Source organism: Oncorhynchus masou, unplaced genomic scaffold, assembly GCF_036934945.1.
Source record: "Oncorhynchus masou masou isolate Uvic2021 unplaced genomic scaffold, UVic_Omas_1.1 unplaced_scaffold_4666, whole genome shotgun sequence".
Lineage (NCBI taxonomy): Eukaryota > Metazoa > Chordata > Actinopteri > Salmoniformes > Salmonidae > Oncorhynchus > Oncorhynchus masou.
In genome coordinates, this window is record NW_027011061.1 from 1 (window position 1) to 17,440 (window position 17,440).

General features: G+C 44.0%; 2 long non-coding RNA genes across 3 annotated transcripts; both read right to left on the bottom strand.

Moving 5' to 3' along the window:
• Nucleotides 1-464: 464 nt before the first annotated feature.
• Nucleotides 465-5,066, bottom strand: LOC135535256 (uncharacterized). Its single transcript, XR_010454842.1, has 3 exons — nt 5,009-5,066; nt 4,487-4,656; nt 465-941 (listed from the first exon to the last, which is right to left on the bottom strand). It is a non-coding gene; the product is annotated as an uncharacterized LOC135535256 (long non-coding RNA).
• A 200-nt stretch (nt 5,067-5,266) lies between these two features.
• Nucleotides 5,267-16,927, bottom strand: LOC135535255 (uncharacterized). 2 transcript variants are annotated; one of them, XR_010454841.1, is made up of 3 exons: nt 16,803-16,927; nt 6,600-6,774; nt 5,267-5,413 (listed from the first exon to the last, which is right to left on the bottom strand). It is a non-coding gene; the product is annotated as an uncharacterized LOC135535255 (long non-coding RNA). The 2 variants fall into 2 exon arrangements; XR_010454840.1 differs by lacking the exon at nt 16,803-16,927 and adding an exon at nt 16,455-16,494.
• Nucleotides 16,928-17,440: the final 513 nt, after the last annotated feature.

Here is a 17,440-nt window from a genome sequence, read left to right on the forward strand (position 1 = left end):
ACAGACACACCTGGTCTAAAGTAGTGCACGATACAGGGAATAGGGCTCTGGTCTAAAGTAGTGCACTATATAGGGAATAGGGGCTCTGGTCTAAAGTAGAGCACTATATAGGGAATAGGGATCTGGTCTAAAGTAGTGCACTACACAGGGAACAGTGCTCTGGTCTAAAGTAGTGCACTATAGAGGGAATAGGGCTCTGGTCTAAAGTAGTGCACTATAGAGGGAATATGACTCTGGTCTAAAGTAGTGCACTATACAGGGAATAGGGCTCTGGTCTAAAGTAGTGCACTATATAGGGAATAGGGCTCTGGTCTAAAGTAGTGCACTACATAGGGAATAGGGCTCTGGTCTAAAGTAGTGCACTATACAGGGAATAGGGCTCTGGTCTAAAGTAGTGCACTATAGAGGGAATAGGACTCTGGTCTAAAGTAGAGCACTATATAGGGAATAGGGCTCTGGTCTAAAGTAGTGCACTATACAGGGAATAGGGCTCTGGTCTAAAGTAGTGCACTATATAGGGAATAGGGCTCTGGTCTAAAGTAGTGCACTACACAGGGAATAGTGCTCTGGTCTAAAGTAGTGCACTATAGAGGGAATAGGGCTCTGGTCTAAAGTAGTGCACTATAGAGGGAATAGGACTCTGGTCTAAAGTAGTGCACTACATAGGGAATAGGGCTCTGCTCTAAAGTAGTGCACTATACAGGGAATAGGGCTCTGGTCTAAAGTAGTGCACTATACAGGGAATAGGGCTCTGGTCTAAAGTAGTGCACTATAGAGGGAATAGGGCTCTGGTCTAAAGTAGTGCACTACACAGGGAATAGGGTGCCGTATGTGACTCAGACAATATGTGTGTAGTAGTTCTTACCGGGACGTTGCCGGGGACCAGCGCTAACCAGTAGTAACACAACACTGCTAGGATAGACACCTTCAGCATCGCATTCCTGCAGTCACAGAGTAGAGACAACAACATGTTACCTACTACTGAGGGTCTGGGTGTTACAGTCACAGAGTAGAGACAACAACATGTTACCTACTACTGAGGGTCTGGGTGTTACAGTCACAGAGACAACAACATGTTACCTACTACTGAGGGTCTGGGTGTTACAGTCACAGAGACAACAACATGTTACCTACTACTGAGGGTCTGGGGTGTTACAGTCACAGAGACAACAACATGTTACCTACAACTGAGGGTCTGGGGTGTTACAGTCACAGAGACAACAACATGTTACCTACTATTGAGGGTCTGGGGTGTTACAGTCACAGAGACAACAACATGTTACCTACTACTGAGGGTCTGGGGTGTTACAGTCACAGAGTAGAGACAATAACATGTTACCTACTACTGAGGGTCTGGGGTGTTACAGTCACAGAGTAGAGACAACAACATGTTACCTACTACTGAGGGTCTGGGGTGTTACAGTCACAGAGTAGAGACAACAACATGTTACCTACTACTGAGGGTCTGGGTGTTACAGTCACAGAGACAACAACATGTTACCTTCTACAGTCACAGAGACAACAACATGTTACCTACTACTGAGGGTCTGGGGTGTTACAGTCACAGAGACAACAACATGTTACCTACTACTGAGGGTCTGGGTGTTACAGTCACAGAGACAATAACATGTTACCTACTACTGAGGTGTTACAGTCACAGGTAGAGACAATAACATGTTACCTACTACTGAGGGTCTGGGGGTGTTACAGTCACAGAGACAACAACATGTTACCTACTACTGAGGGTCTGGGTGTTACAGTCACAGAGACAATAACATGTTACCTACTACTGAGGGTCTGGATGTTACAGTCACAGAGACAACAACCTTACCTACTACTGAGGGTCTGGGTGTTACAGTCACAGAGACAACAACATGTTACCTACTACTGAGGGTCTGGGTGTTACAGTCACAGAGACAACAACATGTTACCTACTACTGAGGGTCTGGGTGTTACAGTCACAGAGACAACAACATGTTACCTACTACTACTGAGGGTCTGGGGTGTTACAGTCACAGAGACAATAACATGTTACCTACTACTGAGGGTCTGGTGTTACAGTCACAGAGACAACATGTTACCTACTACTGAGGGTCTGATGTTACAGTCACAGAGGCAACAACATGTTACCTACTACTGAGGGTCTGGGTGTTACAGTCACAGAGACAACAACATGTTACCTACTACTGAGGGTCTGGGGTGTTACAGTCACAGAGACAACAACATGTTACCTACTACTGAGGGTCTGGGGTGTTACAGTCACAGAGACAACAACATACACCACTACTGAGGGTCTGGGGTGTTACAGTCACAGAGACAACAACATGTTACCTACTACTGAGGGTCTGGGGTGTTATAGTCACAGAGACAATAACATGTTACCTACTACTGAGGGTCTGGGGTGTTACAGTCACAGAGACAACAACATGTTACCTACTACTGAGGGTCTGGGGTGTTACAGTCACAGAGAGAGACAACAACATGTTACCTACTACTGAGGGTCTGGGTGTTACAGTCACAGAGACAACAACATGTTACCTACTACTGAGGGTCTGGGTGTTACAGTCACAGAGACAACGACATGTTACCTTCTACTGAGGGTCTGGGGTGTTACAGTCACAGAGTAGAGACAACAACATGTTACCTACTACTGAGGGTCTGGGGTGTTACAGTCACAGAGACAACAACATGTTACCTACCACTGAGGGTCTGGGTGTTACAGTCACAGAGACAACAACATGTTACCTACTACTGAGGGTCTGGGAGGTTACAGTCACAGAGACAACATGTTACCTACTACTGAGGGTCTGGGTGTTACAGTCACAGAGACAACAACATGTTACCTACTACTGAGGGTCTGGGTGTTACAGTCACAGAGACAATAACATGTTACCTACTACTGAGGGTCTGGGGTGTTACAGTCACAGAGACAACAACATGTTACCTACTACTGAGGGTCTGGGGTGTTACAGTCACAGAGACAACAACATGTTACCTACTACTGAGGGTCTGGGGTGTTACAGTCACAGAGACAACAACATGTTACCTACTACTGAGGGTCTGGGGTGTTACAGTCACAGAGACAACAACATGTTACCTACTACTGAGGGTCTGGGGTGTTACAGTCACAGAGACAACAACATGTTACCTTCTACTGAGGGTCTGGGTGTTACAGTCACAGAGACAACAACATGTTACCTACTACTGACGGTCTGGGGTGTTACAGTCACAGAGTAGAGACAATAACATGTTACCTACTACTGAGGGTCTGGGTGTTACAGTCACAGAGACAATAACATGTTACCTACTACTGAGGGTCTGGGGTGTTACAGAGACAACAACATGTTACCTACTACTGAGGGTCTGGGTGTTACAGTCACAGAGACAACAACATGTTACCTACTACTGAGGGTCTGGGTGTTACAGTCACAGAGTAGAGACAACAACATGTTACCTACTACTGAGGGTCTGGGTGTTACAGTCACAGAGTAGAGACAACAACATGTTACCTACTACTGAGGGTCTGGGTGTTACAGTCACATAGACAACAACATGTTACCTACTACTGAGGGTCTGGGTGTTACAGTCACAGAGACAACAACATGTTACCTACTACTGAGGGTCTGGGTGTTACAGTCACAGAGACAACAACATGTTACCTACTACTGAGGGTCTGGGTGTTACAGTCACAGAGTAGAGACAACAACATGTTACCTACTACTGAGGGTCTGGGTGTTACAGTCACAGAGACAACAACATGTTACCTACTACTGAGGGTCTGGGTGTTACAGTCACAGAGACAACAACATGTTACCTACTACTGAGGGTCTGGGTGTTACAGTCACAGAGACAACAACATGTTACCTACTACTGAGGGTCTGGGTGTTACAGTCACAGAGACAACAACATGTTACCTACTACTGAGGGTCTGGGTGTTACAGTCACAAAGACAACAACATGTTACCTTCTACTGAGGGTCTGGGGTGTTACAGAGACAACAACATGTTACCTACTACTGAGGGTCTGGGGTGTTACAGTCACAGAGACAACAACATGTTACCTACTACTGAGGGTCTGGGTGTGTGTGTACTGTGTGTGCGTGGGTGTGTGTATACTGTTTGTGGGTGTGTGTGTACTGTTTCTGTGTACTGTGTGTGTGTGTACTGTGTGTGTGTGTGTGTGTACTGTGTGTGTGTGTGTACTGTGTGTGTACTGTGTGTGTGTGTACTGTGTGTGTGTGTGTGTGTGTACTGTTTGTGTGTGTGTGTGTACTGTTTGTGTGTATTGTGTGTGTGTGTGTACTGTTTCTGTGTACTGTGTGTGTGTGTGTGTGTGTGTACTGTGTGTGTGTGTGTGTACTGTGTGTGTGTGTGTGTGTACTGTTTGTGTGTGTGTGTACTGTTTGTGTGTGTGTACTGTGTGTGTGTGTGTGTGTGTGTGTGTGTACTGTTTGTGTGTGTGTGTGTGTGTGTACTGCGTGCGTTACCTGAGCACCGTGACGTAGACGCGTGTACGTGGGCTATCGTAGCGCTCCAGTCTGTGTGTGTGTGTGTAGAGTAGTGATATGAAGGTGTTGAGGGCACACACTGCTACAGGCAGCAGCAGAGACCAGGCCTCTGTCAGGACATCCTCTGGACTGGGGGACGTTACCACACGCTGGAGGAACACACACACACATCACATGGACCCATACACACACACACACACACCACATGGACCCATACACACATCACACACACACACATCACATGGACCCATACACACACACACACACACACACATCACACATCACATGGACCCACACACACACACACAGTACACAGAAACAGTACACACACACCCACACACCCACAAACAGTACACACACACACACACACACACACACACACACACACACAGACACACAGTAAACATACATGTTTACAGAGGTAGTTCCAGGTGACAGTACAACACATTAAACTGTGTGTGTGTGTGTGTGTTTTTGTGTGTGTGTGTGTGTGCTACTGACCTGCAGGTTGTGTTGACAGAGGTAGTAGACAGCCACACAGGCCCCAGCAGCCAGACAGTACAACACATTAAACTGTGTGTGTGTGTGTGTGTGTGTGTGTGTGTGTGTGTGTGTGTGTGTGTGTGTGTGTGTGTGTGTGTGTTACTGACCTGCAGGTTGTGTTGACAGAGGTAGTAGACAGCCACACAGGCCCCAGCAGCCAGACAGTACAACACATTAAACTGTGTGTGTGTGTGTGTGTGTGCTACTGACCTGCAGGTTGTGTTGACAGAGGTAGTAGACAGCCACACAGGCCCCAGCAGCCAGACAGACAGACAGAAGCCAGACAGACAGACGGACCAGACAGGCCCTCATCTTGTCTGACACAGACAGCTCTCTCTCCACTCTGCTCTCCCTTAGAGACTCCTAGACAAACACAGCTATTAAGATGGATACGTGTGTGTGTGTGTGTGTGTGTGTGTGTGTGTGTGTGTGGATGTGTGTTTCATTCTGTCTGTTCCCCCAGCCCCCCCAAGGATGCCTTTTGCATGCAATAGCCTACTCAACCAAGCTACAAGGTCAGCGTTAGAGGTTTCAATACAAATCAACAGGGTTGGAGGTTTCAATACAAATTAACAGAGTTGGAGGTTTCAATACAAATCAACAGAGTTGGAGGTTTCAATACAAATTAACAGTTGGAGGTTTCAATACAAATCAACAGAGTTAGAGGTTTCAATACAAATCAACAGAGTTAGAGGTTTCAATACAAATCAACAGAGTTAGAGGTTTCAATACAAATCAACAGAGTTAGAGGTTTCAATACAAATCAACAGTTGGAGGTTTCAATACAAATCAACAGAGTTGGAGGTTTCAATACAAATCAACAGAGTTAGAGGTTTCAATACAAATTAACAGTTGGAGGTTTCAATACAAATCAACAGAGTTAGAGGTTTCAATACAAATCAACAGAGTTAGAGGTTTCAATACAAATCAACAGTTAGAGGTTTCAATACAAATCAACAGTTAGAGGTTTCAATACAAATCAACAGAGTTAGAGATTTCAATACAAATCAACAGAGTTGTTTTTGTGTGTACCTTCAACAATACTAGCAGGTTGTTTCTGTGTGTGTGTGTATGTATGTATGTGTGTGTGTGTGTCTGTGTGTGTACGTGTGTGTGTGTGTGTGTGTGTGTGTGTGTGTGTCTGTGAGTACCTTTAGATGTACTAGCAGGTTGTTTCTGTGTGTGTGTACGTGTGTGTGTGTATGTATGTGTGTGTGTGTCTGTGTGTGTACGTGTGTGTGTGTGAGTACCTTTAGATGTACTAGCAGGTTGGTCCTGTGTGTGTGTGTGTGAGTACCTTTAGATGGACTAGCAGGTTGGTCCTGTGTGTGTGTATGTACGTGTGTGTGTGTGTGTGTGTGTGTGTGTGTGTGTGTGTGTGTGTGTGTGTGTGTGTGTGTGTGTGTGTGTGTGTGTGTGTGTGTGTGTGTGGGTGTGTGTGTGTGTGTGTATGTATGTGTGTGTGTGTGTGTGTCTGTGTGTGTACGTGTGTGTGTGTGTGAGTACCTTTAGATGTACTAGCAGGTTGGTCCTGTGTGTATGTGAGTACCTTTAGATGTACTAGCAGGTTGGTCCTGTGTGTGTGTATGTCCGCGTGGTGCAGCAGAGAGAAGTCCCAGCTACACAACAGTCTCCAGTAGTCATCTCCTCTTCCAGACAGAGAGCCAGGTCTCTGGGCTGCTCCACCTGACGCCACAACACCAGTCTGGAGACACCCTGCCATGCTGCTCAACACACACACACACACACACACACACACACACACACACACACACACTGACTGACTGACTGTTCCTCCATATTATCTGTCATGCTGACTGTTCCTCTATAATATCTGTCATGCTGACTGTTCCTCTATAATATCTGTCATGCTGACTGTTCCTAAATAATATCTGTCATGCTGACTGACTGTTCCTCTATATTATCTGTCATGCTGACTGTTCCTCCATATTATCTGTCATGCTGACTGTTCCTAAATAATATCTGTCATGCTGACTGTTCCTCCATATTATCTGTCATGCTGACTGTTCCTAAATAATATCTGTCATGCTGACTGACTGTTCCTCTATAATATCTGTCATGCTGACTGACTGTTCCTCTATAATATCTGTCATGCTGGCTGACTGTTCCTCTATAATATCTGTCATGCTGACTGACTGTTCCTCTATATTATCTGGCATGCTGACTGACTGTTCCTCTATAATATCTGGCATGCTGACTGTTCCTCCATATTATCTGTCATGCTGACTGTTCCTCCATATTATCTGTTATGCTGACTGACTGTTCCTCTATAATATCTGTCATGCTGACTGTTCCTCCATATTATCTGTTATGCTGACTGACTGTTCCTCTATAATATCTGTCATGCTGACTGTTCCTCCATAATATCTGTCATGCTGACTGTTCCTCTATAATATCTGTCATGCTGACTGTTCCTCTATAATATCTGTCATGCTGACTGTTCCTCCATAATATCTGTCATGCTGACTGACTGTTCCTCCATATTATCTGTCATGCTGACTGTTCCTCCATATTATCTGTCATGCTGACTGACTGTTCCTCTATAATATCTGTCATGCTGACTGACTGTTCCTCTATAATATCTGTCATGCTGGCTGACTGTTCCTCTATAATATCTGTCATGCTGACTGACTGTTCCTCTATATTATCTGGCATGCTGACTGACTGTTCCTCTATAATATCTGGCATGCTGACTGTTCCTCCATATTATCTGTCATGCTGACTGTTCCTCCATATTATCTGTTATGCTGACTGACTGTTCCTCTATAATATATGTCATGCTGACTGTTCCTCCATATTATCTGTTATGCTGACTGACTGTTCCTCTATAATATCTGTCATGCTGACTGTTCCTCCATAATATCTGTCATGCTGACTGTTCCTCTATAATATCTGGCATGCTGACTGTTCCTCCATATTATCTGTCATGCTGACTGACTGTTCCTCCATAATATCTGTCATGCTGACTGTTCCTCTATAATATCTGTCATGCTGACTGTTCCTCCATATTATCTGTCATGCTGACTGTTCCTCCATATTATCTGTTATGCTGACTGACTGTTCCTCTATAATATATGTCATGCTGACTGTTCCTCCATATTATCTGTAATGCTGACTGACTGTTCCTCCATATTATCTGGCATGCTGACTGTTACTCTATAATATCTGTCATGCTGACTGTTCCTCTATAATATCTGTCATGCTGACTGTTCCTCCATATTATCTGTCATGCTGACTGACTGTTCCTCCATATTATCTGGCATGCTGACTGTTACTCTATAATATCTGTCATGCTGACTGACTGTTCCTCTATAATATCTGGCATGCTGACTGTTCCTCTATAATATCTGTAATGCTGACTGACTGTTCCTCCATATTATCTGGCATGCTGACTGTTCCTCTATAATATCTGTCATGCTGACTGACTGTTCCTCTATAATATCTGTCATGCTGACTGTTCCTCCATATTATCTGTCATGCTGACTGACTGTTCCTCCATATTATCTGGCATGCTGACTGTTACTCTATAATATCTGTCATGCTGACTGACTGTTCCTTCATAATATCTGTCATGCTGACTGTTCCTCTATAATATCTGTCATGCTGACTGTTCCTCTATAATATCTGTCATGCTGACTGACTGTTCCTCCATAATATCTGCCATGCTGACTGTTCCTCCATAATATCTGTCATGCTGACTGTTCCTCCATATTATCTGTCATGCTGACTGACTGTTCCTCTATAATATATGTCATGCTGACTGTTCCTCTATAATATCTGTCATGCTGACTGTTCCTCCATAATATCTGTCATGCTGACTGACTGTTCCTCTATAATATCTGTCATGCTGACTGACTGTTCCTCCATAATATCTGTCATGCTGACTGTTCCTCCATAATATCTGTCATGCTGACTGTTCCTCCATAATATCTGCCATGCTGACTGTTCCTCCATAATATCTGTCATGCTGACTGTTCCTCCATATTATCTGTCATGCTGACTGTTCCTCTATAATATCTGTCATGCTGACTGTTCCTCCATAATATCTGTCATGCTGACTGACTGTTCCTCTATAATATCTGTCATGCTGACTGTTCCTCCATAATATCTGTCATGCTGACTGTTCCTCTATAATATCTGTCATGCTGACTGTTCCTCCATAATATCTGGCATGCTGACTGACTGTTCCTCCATATTATCTGGCATGCTGACTGTTACTCTATAATATCTGTCATGCTGACTGTTCCTCTATAATATCTGTCATGCTGACTGACTGTTCCTCTATAATATCTGTCATGCTGACTGACTGTTCCTCCATAATATCTGCCATGCTGACTGTTCCTCCATAATATCTGTCATGCTGACTGTTCCTCCATATTATCTGTCATGCTGACTGACTGTTCCTCTATAATATATGTCATGCTGACTATTCCTCCATATTCTCTGTCATGCGGACTGACTGTTCCTCTATAATATCTGTCATGCTGACTGTTCCTCTATAATATCTGTCATGCTGACTGTTCCTCTATAATATCTGTCATGCTGACTGTTCCTCCATATTATCTGTCATGCTGACTGACTGTTCCTCCATAATATCTGTCATGCTGACTGTTCCTCTATAATATCTGTCATGCTGACTGTTCCTCTATGATATCTGTCATGCTGACTGACTGTTCCTCTATAATATCTGTCATGCTGACTATTCCTCCATATTCTCTGTCATGCGGACTGACTGTTCCTCTATAATATCTGTCATGCTGACTGTTCCTCTATAATATCTGTCATGCTGACTGTTCCTCTATAATATCTGTCATGCTGACTGTTCCTCCATATTATCTGTCATGCTGACTGACTGTTCCTCCATAATATCTGTCATGCTGACTGTTCCTCTATAATATCTGTCATGCTGACTGTTCCTCTATAATATCTGTCATGCTGACTGTTCCTCTATAATATCTGTCATGCTGACTGTTCCTCTATAATATCTGTCATGCTGACTGTTCCTCTATAATATCTGTCATGCTGACTGTTCCTCCATATTATCTGTCATGCTGACTGACTGTTCCTCTATAATATCTGTCATGCTGACTGACTGTTCCTCTATAATATCTGTCATGCTGACTGACTGTTCCTCTATAATATCTGTCATGCTGACTGACTGTTCCTCTATAATATCTGTCATGCTGACTGACTGTTCCTCTATAATATCTGTCATGCTGACTGACTGTTCCTCTATAATATCTGTCATGCTGACTGTTCCTCTATAATATCTGTCATGCTGACTGTTCCTCTATAATATCTGTCATGCTGACTGTTCCTCCATATTATCTGTCATGCTGACTGACTGTTCCTCCATAATATCTGTCATGCTGACTGTTCCTCCATATTATCTGTCATGCTGACTGACTGTTCCTCCATAATATCTGTCATGCTGACTGTTCCTCTATAATATCTGTCATGCTGACTGTTCCTCTATAATATCTGTCATGCTGACTGTTCCTCTATAATATCTGTCATGAGGACTGTTCCTCTATAATATCTGTCATGCTGACTGTTCCTCCATATTATCTCTCATGCTGACTGACTGTTCCTCTATAATATCTGTCATGCTGACTGACTGTTCCTCTATAATATCTGTCATGCTGACTGTTCCTCTATAATATCTGGCATGCTGACTGTTCCTCCATATTATCTGTCATGCTGACTGTTCCTCCATATTATCTGTTATGCTGACTGACTGTTCCTCTATGATATATGTCATGCTGACTGTTCCTCCATATTATCTGTTATGCTGACTGACTGTTCCTCTATAATATCTGTCATGCTGACTGTTCCTCCATAATATCTGTCATGCTGACTGTTCCTCTATAATATCTGGCATGCTGACTGTTCCTCCATATTATCTGTCATGCTGACTGACTGTTCCTCCATAATATCTGTCATGCTGACTGTTCCTCTATAATATCTGTCATGCTGACTGTTCCTCCATATTATCTGTCATGCTGACTGTTCCTCCATATTATCTGTTATGCTGACTGACTGTTCCTCTATAATATATGTCATGCTGACTGTTCCTCCATATTATCTGTAATGCTGACTGACTGTTCCTCCATATTATCTGGCATGCTGACTGTTACTCTATAATATCTGTCATGCTGACTGTTCCTCTATAATATCTGTCATGCTGACTGTTCCTCCATATTATCTGTCATGCTGACTGACTGTTCCTCCATATTATCTGGCATGCTGACTGTTACTCTATAATATCTGTCATGCTGACTGACTGTTCCTCTATAATATCTGGCATGCTGACTGTTCCTCTATAATATCTGTAATGCTGACTGACTGTTCCTCCATATTATCTGGCATGCTGACTGTTCCTCTATAATATCTGTCATGCTGACTGACTGTTCCTCTATAATATCTGTCATGCTGACTGTTCCTCCATATTATCTGTCATGCTGACTGACTGTTCCTCCATATTATCTGGCATGCTGACTGTTACTCTATAATATCTGTCATGCTGACTGACTGTTCCTTCATAATATCTGTCATGCTGACTGTTCCTCTATAATATCTGTCATGCTGACTGTTCCTCTATAATATCTGTCATGCTGACTGACTGTTCCTCCATAATATCTGCCATGCTGACTGTTCCTCCATAATATCTGTCATGCTGACTGTTCCTCCATATTATCTGTCATGCTGACTGACTGTTCCTCTATAATATATGTCATGCTGACTGTTCCTCTATAATATCTGTCATGCTGACTGTTCCTCCATAATATCTGTCATGCTGACTGACTGTTCCTCTATAATATCTGTCATGCTGACTGACTGTTCCTCCATAATATCTGTCATGCTGACTGTTCCTCTATAATATCTGTCATGCTGACTGTTCCTCTATAATATCTGTCATGCTGACTGACTGTTCCTCTATAATATCTGTCATGCTGACTATTCCTCCATATTCTCTGTCATGCGGACTGACTGTTCCTCTATAATATCTGTCATGCTGACTGTTCCTCTATAATATCTGTCATGCTGACTGTTCCTCTATAATATCTGTCATGCTGACTGTTCCTCCATATTATCTGTCATGCTGACTGACTGTTCCTCCATAATATCTGTCATGCTGACTGTTCCTCTATAATATCTGTCATGCTGACTGTTCCTCTATAATATCTGTCATGCTGACTGTTCCTCTATAATATCTGTCATGCTGACTGTTCCTCTATAATATCTGTCATGCTGACTGTTCCTCTATAATATCTGTCATGCTGACTGTTCCTCCATATTATCTGTCATGCTGACTGACTGTTCCTCTATAATATCTGTCATGCTGACTGACTGTTCCTCTATAATATCTGTCATGCTGACTGACTGTTCCTCTATAATATCTGTCATGCTGACTGACTGTTCCTCTATAATATCTGTCATGCTGACTGACTGTTCCTCTATAATATCTGTCATGCTGACTGACTGTTCCTCTATAATATCTGTCATGCTGACTGTTCCTCTATAATATCTGTCATGCTGACTGTTCCTCTATAATATCTGTCATGCTGACTGTTCCTCCATATTATCTGTCATGCTGACTGACTGTTCCTCCATAATATCTGTCATGCTGACTGTTCCTCCATATTATCTGTCATGCTGACTGACTGTTCCTCCATAATATCTGTCATGCTGACTGTTCCTCTATAATATCTGTCATGCTGACTGTTCCTCTATAATATCTGTCATGCTGACTGTTCCTCTATAATATCTGTCATGAGGACTGTTCCTCTATAATATCTGTCATGCTGACTGTTCCTCCATATTATCTCTCATGCTGACTGACTGTTCCTCTATAATATCTGTCATGCTGACTGACTGTTCCTCTATAATATCTGTCATGCTGACTGTTCCTCTATAATATCTGGCATGCTGACTGTTCCTCCATATTATCTGTCATGCTGACTGTTCCTCCATATTATCTGTTATGCTGACTGACTGTTCCTCTATGATATATGTCATGCTGACTGTTCCTCCATATTATCTGTTATGCTGACTGACTGTTCCTCTATAATATCTGTCATGCTGACTGTTCCTCCATAATATCTGTCATGCTGACTGTTCCTCTATAATATCTGGCATGCTGACTGTTCCTCCATATTATCTGTCATGCTGACTGACTGTTCCTCCATAATATCTGTCATGCTGACTGTTCCTCTATAATATCTGTCATGCTGACTGTTCCTCCATATTATCTGTCATGCTGACTGTTCCTCCATATTATCTGTTATGCTGACTGACTGTTCCTCTATAATATATGTCATGCTGACTGTTCCTCCATATTATCTGTAATGCTGACTGACTGTTCCTCCATATTATCTGGCATGCTGACTGTTACTCTATAATATCTGTCATGCTGACTGTTCCTCTATAATATCTGTCATGCTGACTGTTCCTCCATATTATCTGTCATGCTGACTGACTGTTCCTCCATATTATCTGGCATGCTGACTGTTACTCTATAATATCTGTCATGCTGACTGACTGTTCCTCTATAATATCTGGCATGCTGACTGTTCCTCTATAATATCTGTAATGCTGACTGACTGTTCCTCCATATTATCTGGCATGCTGACTGTTCCTCTATAATATCTGTCATGCTGACTGACTGTTCCTCTATAATATCTGTCATGCTGACTGTTCCTCCATATTATCTGTCATGCTGACTGACTGTTCCTCCATATTATCTGGCATGCTGACTGTTACTCTATAATATCTGTCATGCTGACTGACTGTTCCTTCATAATATCTGTCATGCTGACTGTTCCTCTATAATATCTGTCATGCTGACTGTTCCTCTATAATATCTGTCATGCTGACTGACTGTTCCTCCATAATATCTGCCATGCTGACTGTTCCTCCATAATATCTGTCATGCTGACTGTTCCTCCATATTATCTGTCATGCTGACTGACTGTTCCTCTATAATATATGTCATGCTGACTGTTCCTCTATAATATCTGTCATGCTGACTGTTCCTCCATAATATCTGTCATGCTGACTGACTGTTCCTCTATAATATCTGTCATGCTGACTGACTGTTCCTCCATAATATCTGTCATGCTGACTGTTCCTCTATAATATCTGTCATGCTGACTGTTCCTCCATATTATCTGTCATGCTGACTGACTGTTCCTCCATAATATCTGTCATGCTGACTGTTCCTCTATAATATCTGTCATGCTGACTGTTCCTCTATAATATCTGTCATGCTGACTGTTCCTCTATAATATCTGTCATGCTGACTGTTCCTCTATAATATCTGTCATGCTGACTGTTCCTCCATATTATCTGTCATGCTGACTGACTGTTCCTCTATAATATCTGTCATGCTGACTGACTGTTCCTCTATAATATCTGTCATGCTGACTGACTGTTCCTCTATAATATCTGTCATGCTGACTGTTCCTCTATAATATCTGTCATGCTGACTGTTCCTCTATAATATCTGTCATGCTGACTGTTCCTCTATAATATCTGTCATGCTGACTGTTCCTCCATATTATCTGTCATGCTGACTGACTGTTCCTCTATAATATCTGTCATGCTGACTGTTCCTCCATATGATCAGTCATTCGTGTCAGTGCTATACATGTTGAATGTCCTTCCCTACAGGCTGAAAGTCAGTTGTTTATTTGTTTACTGTGTAGACGCCAGGGACGGTAGAGAAAGCGAGACACCCCATTCCCTTGTTTTTTCTGACCGGGGCCACTGTGGTCTACTTATTGGCCCCGCCCCGCGGAGGGGTGCCTCAGGGCCAGACATCTCACTGGCAAAAAAAATCTGAGTGGGGCGAGCGGGAGGGGACAGTAGACCAGAGCCAGCTGTTCCCTGTCTGGTGTGATTATGACAGATATTATGGAGGTACAGCCAAGGCAGAAAAGGAACTAATGGGGATCCATAATAAACCCCAGGAAGAGTAGCTGCTGCCTTGGCAGGAACTAATGGGGATCCATAATAAACCCCAGGTAGAGTAGCTGCTGCCTTGGCAGGAACTAATGGGGATCCATAATAAACCCCAGGAAGAGTAGCTGCTGCCTTGGTAGGAACTAATGGGGATCCATAATAAACCCCAGGAAGAGTAGCTGCTGCCTTGGCAGGAACTAATGGGGATCCATAATAAAGCCCAGGAAGAGTAGCTGCTGCCTTGGCAGGAACTAATAGGGATCCAAAATAAACCCCAGAAAGAGTTGCTGCTGCCTTGGTAGGAACTAATGGGGATCCATAATAAACCCCAGGTAGAGTAGCTGCTGCCTTGGCAGGAACTAATGGGGATCCATAATAAACCCCAGGAAGAGTAGCTGCTGCCTTGGCAACAGCTAATGGGGATCCATAATAAACCCCAGGAAGAGTAGCTGCTGCCTTGGTAGGAACTAATGGGGATCCATAATAAACCCCAGGAAGAGTAGCTGCTGCCTTGGCAGGAACTAATGAGGATCCATAATAAACCCCAGGAAGAGTAGCTGCTGCCTTGGCAGGAACTAATGGGGATCCATAATAAACCCCAGGAAGAGTAGCTGCTGCCTTGGCAGGAACTAATGGGGATCCATAATAAACCCCAGGAAGAGTAGCTGCTGCCTTGGCAGGAACTAATGGGGATCCATAATAAACCCCAGGAAGAGTTGCTGCTGCCTTGGCAACAGCTAATGGGGATCCATAATAAACCCCAGGAAGAGTAGCTGCTGCCTTGGTAGGAACTAATGGGGATCCATAATAAACCCCAGGAAGAGTAGCTGCTGCCTTGGCAGGAACTAATGGGGATCCATAATAAACCCCAGGAAGAGTAGCTGCTGCCTTGACAGGAACTAACGGGGATCCATAATAAACCCCAGGAAGAGTAGCTGCTGCCTTGACAGGAACTAATGGGGATCCATAATAAACCCCAGGAAGAGTAGCTGCTGCCTTGGCAGGAACTAATGGGGATCCATAATAAACCCCAGGAAGAGTAGCTGCTGCCTTGGCAGGAACTAATGGGGATCCAAAATAAACCCCAGGAAGAGTTGCTGCTGCCTTGGTAGGAACTAATGGGGATCCATAATAAACCCCAGGAAGAGTAGCTGCTGCCTTGGCAGGAACTAATGGGGATCCATAATAAACCCCAGGAAGAGTAGCTGCTGCCTTGGCAGGAACTAATGGGGATCCATAATAAACCCCAGGAAGAGTAGCTGCTGCCTTGGCAGGAACTAATGGGGATCCATAATAAACCCCAGGAAGAGTATCTGCTGCCTTGGCAGGAACTAATGGGGATCCAAAATAAACCCCAGGAAGAGTAGCTGCTGCCTTGGCAGGAACTAATGGGGACAGACAGACAGACAGACAGTACTACCTGTATATGACTGAGGCTCCACAGAGCAGCATGTAGGAGGTAAATCAGACAGACAGACAGACAGACAGACAGACAGACAGTGTTACCTGTATATGACTGAGGCTCCACAGAGCAGCATGTAGGAGGTAAGACAGACAGACAGACAGACAGACAGACAGACAGACAGACAGTACTACCTGTATATGACTGAGGCTCCACAGAGCAGCATGTAGGAGGTAAGACAGACAGACAGACAGACAGACAGACAGACAGACAGACAGACAGACAGACAGAGACAGACAGACAGACAGACAGACAGACAGACAGACAGACAGACAGACAGACAGACAGACAGACAGACAGTACTACCTGTATATGACCGAGGCTCCACAGAGCAGCATGTAGGAGGTGATGGTGAAGAGGTAAGCTAGCTGGATGTTATAACTAGACTGGCCTCCACTCAGCATACTGTTACTGCTGTAGACACCATAGTACAGCAAGGACACGTTGAACCACCCCTGCACACACACACACACACACACACACACACACACACACACACACACACACACACACACGGAAAGAGGCAGGGAGAGAGGCAGGGAGAGAGAGACAGGGAGAGAGGTATGGAGAGGCAGACAAACAGACAGAGGCAGGGAGAGAGGAAGAGAGAGAGAGGCAGGGAGAGAGGTATGGAGAGGCAGACAAACAGACAGAGGCAGGGAGAGAGACAGGGAGAGAGACAGGGAGAGACAGGGAGAGAGAGACAGGGAGAGAGGTATGGAGAGGCAGACAAACAGACAGAGGCAGGGAGAGAGGAAGAGGGAGAGAGGCAGGGAGAGAGGTATGGAGAGGCAGACAAACAGACAGAGGCAGGGAGAGAGGAAGAGAGAGAGACAGGGAGAGAGACAGGGAGAGAGGTATGGAGAGGCAGTGAGAGAGGTATGGAGAGGCAGACAAACAGACAGAGGCAGGGAGAGTGGAAGAGAGAGAGAGACAGGGAGAGA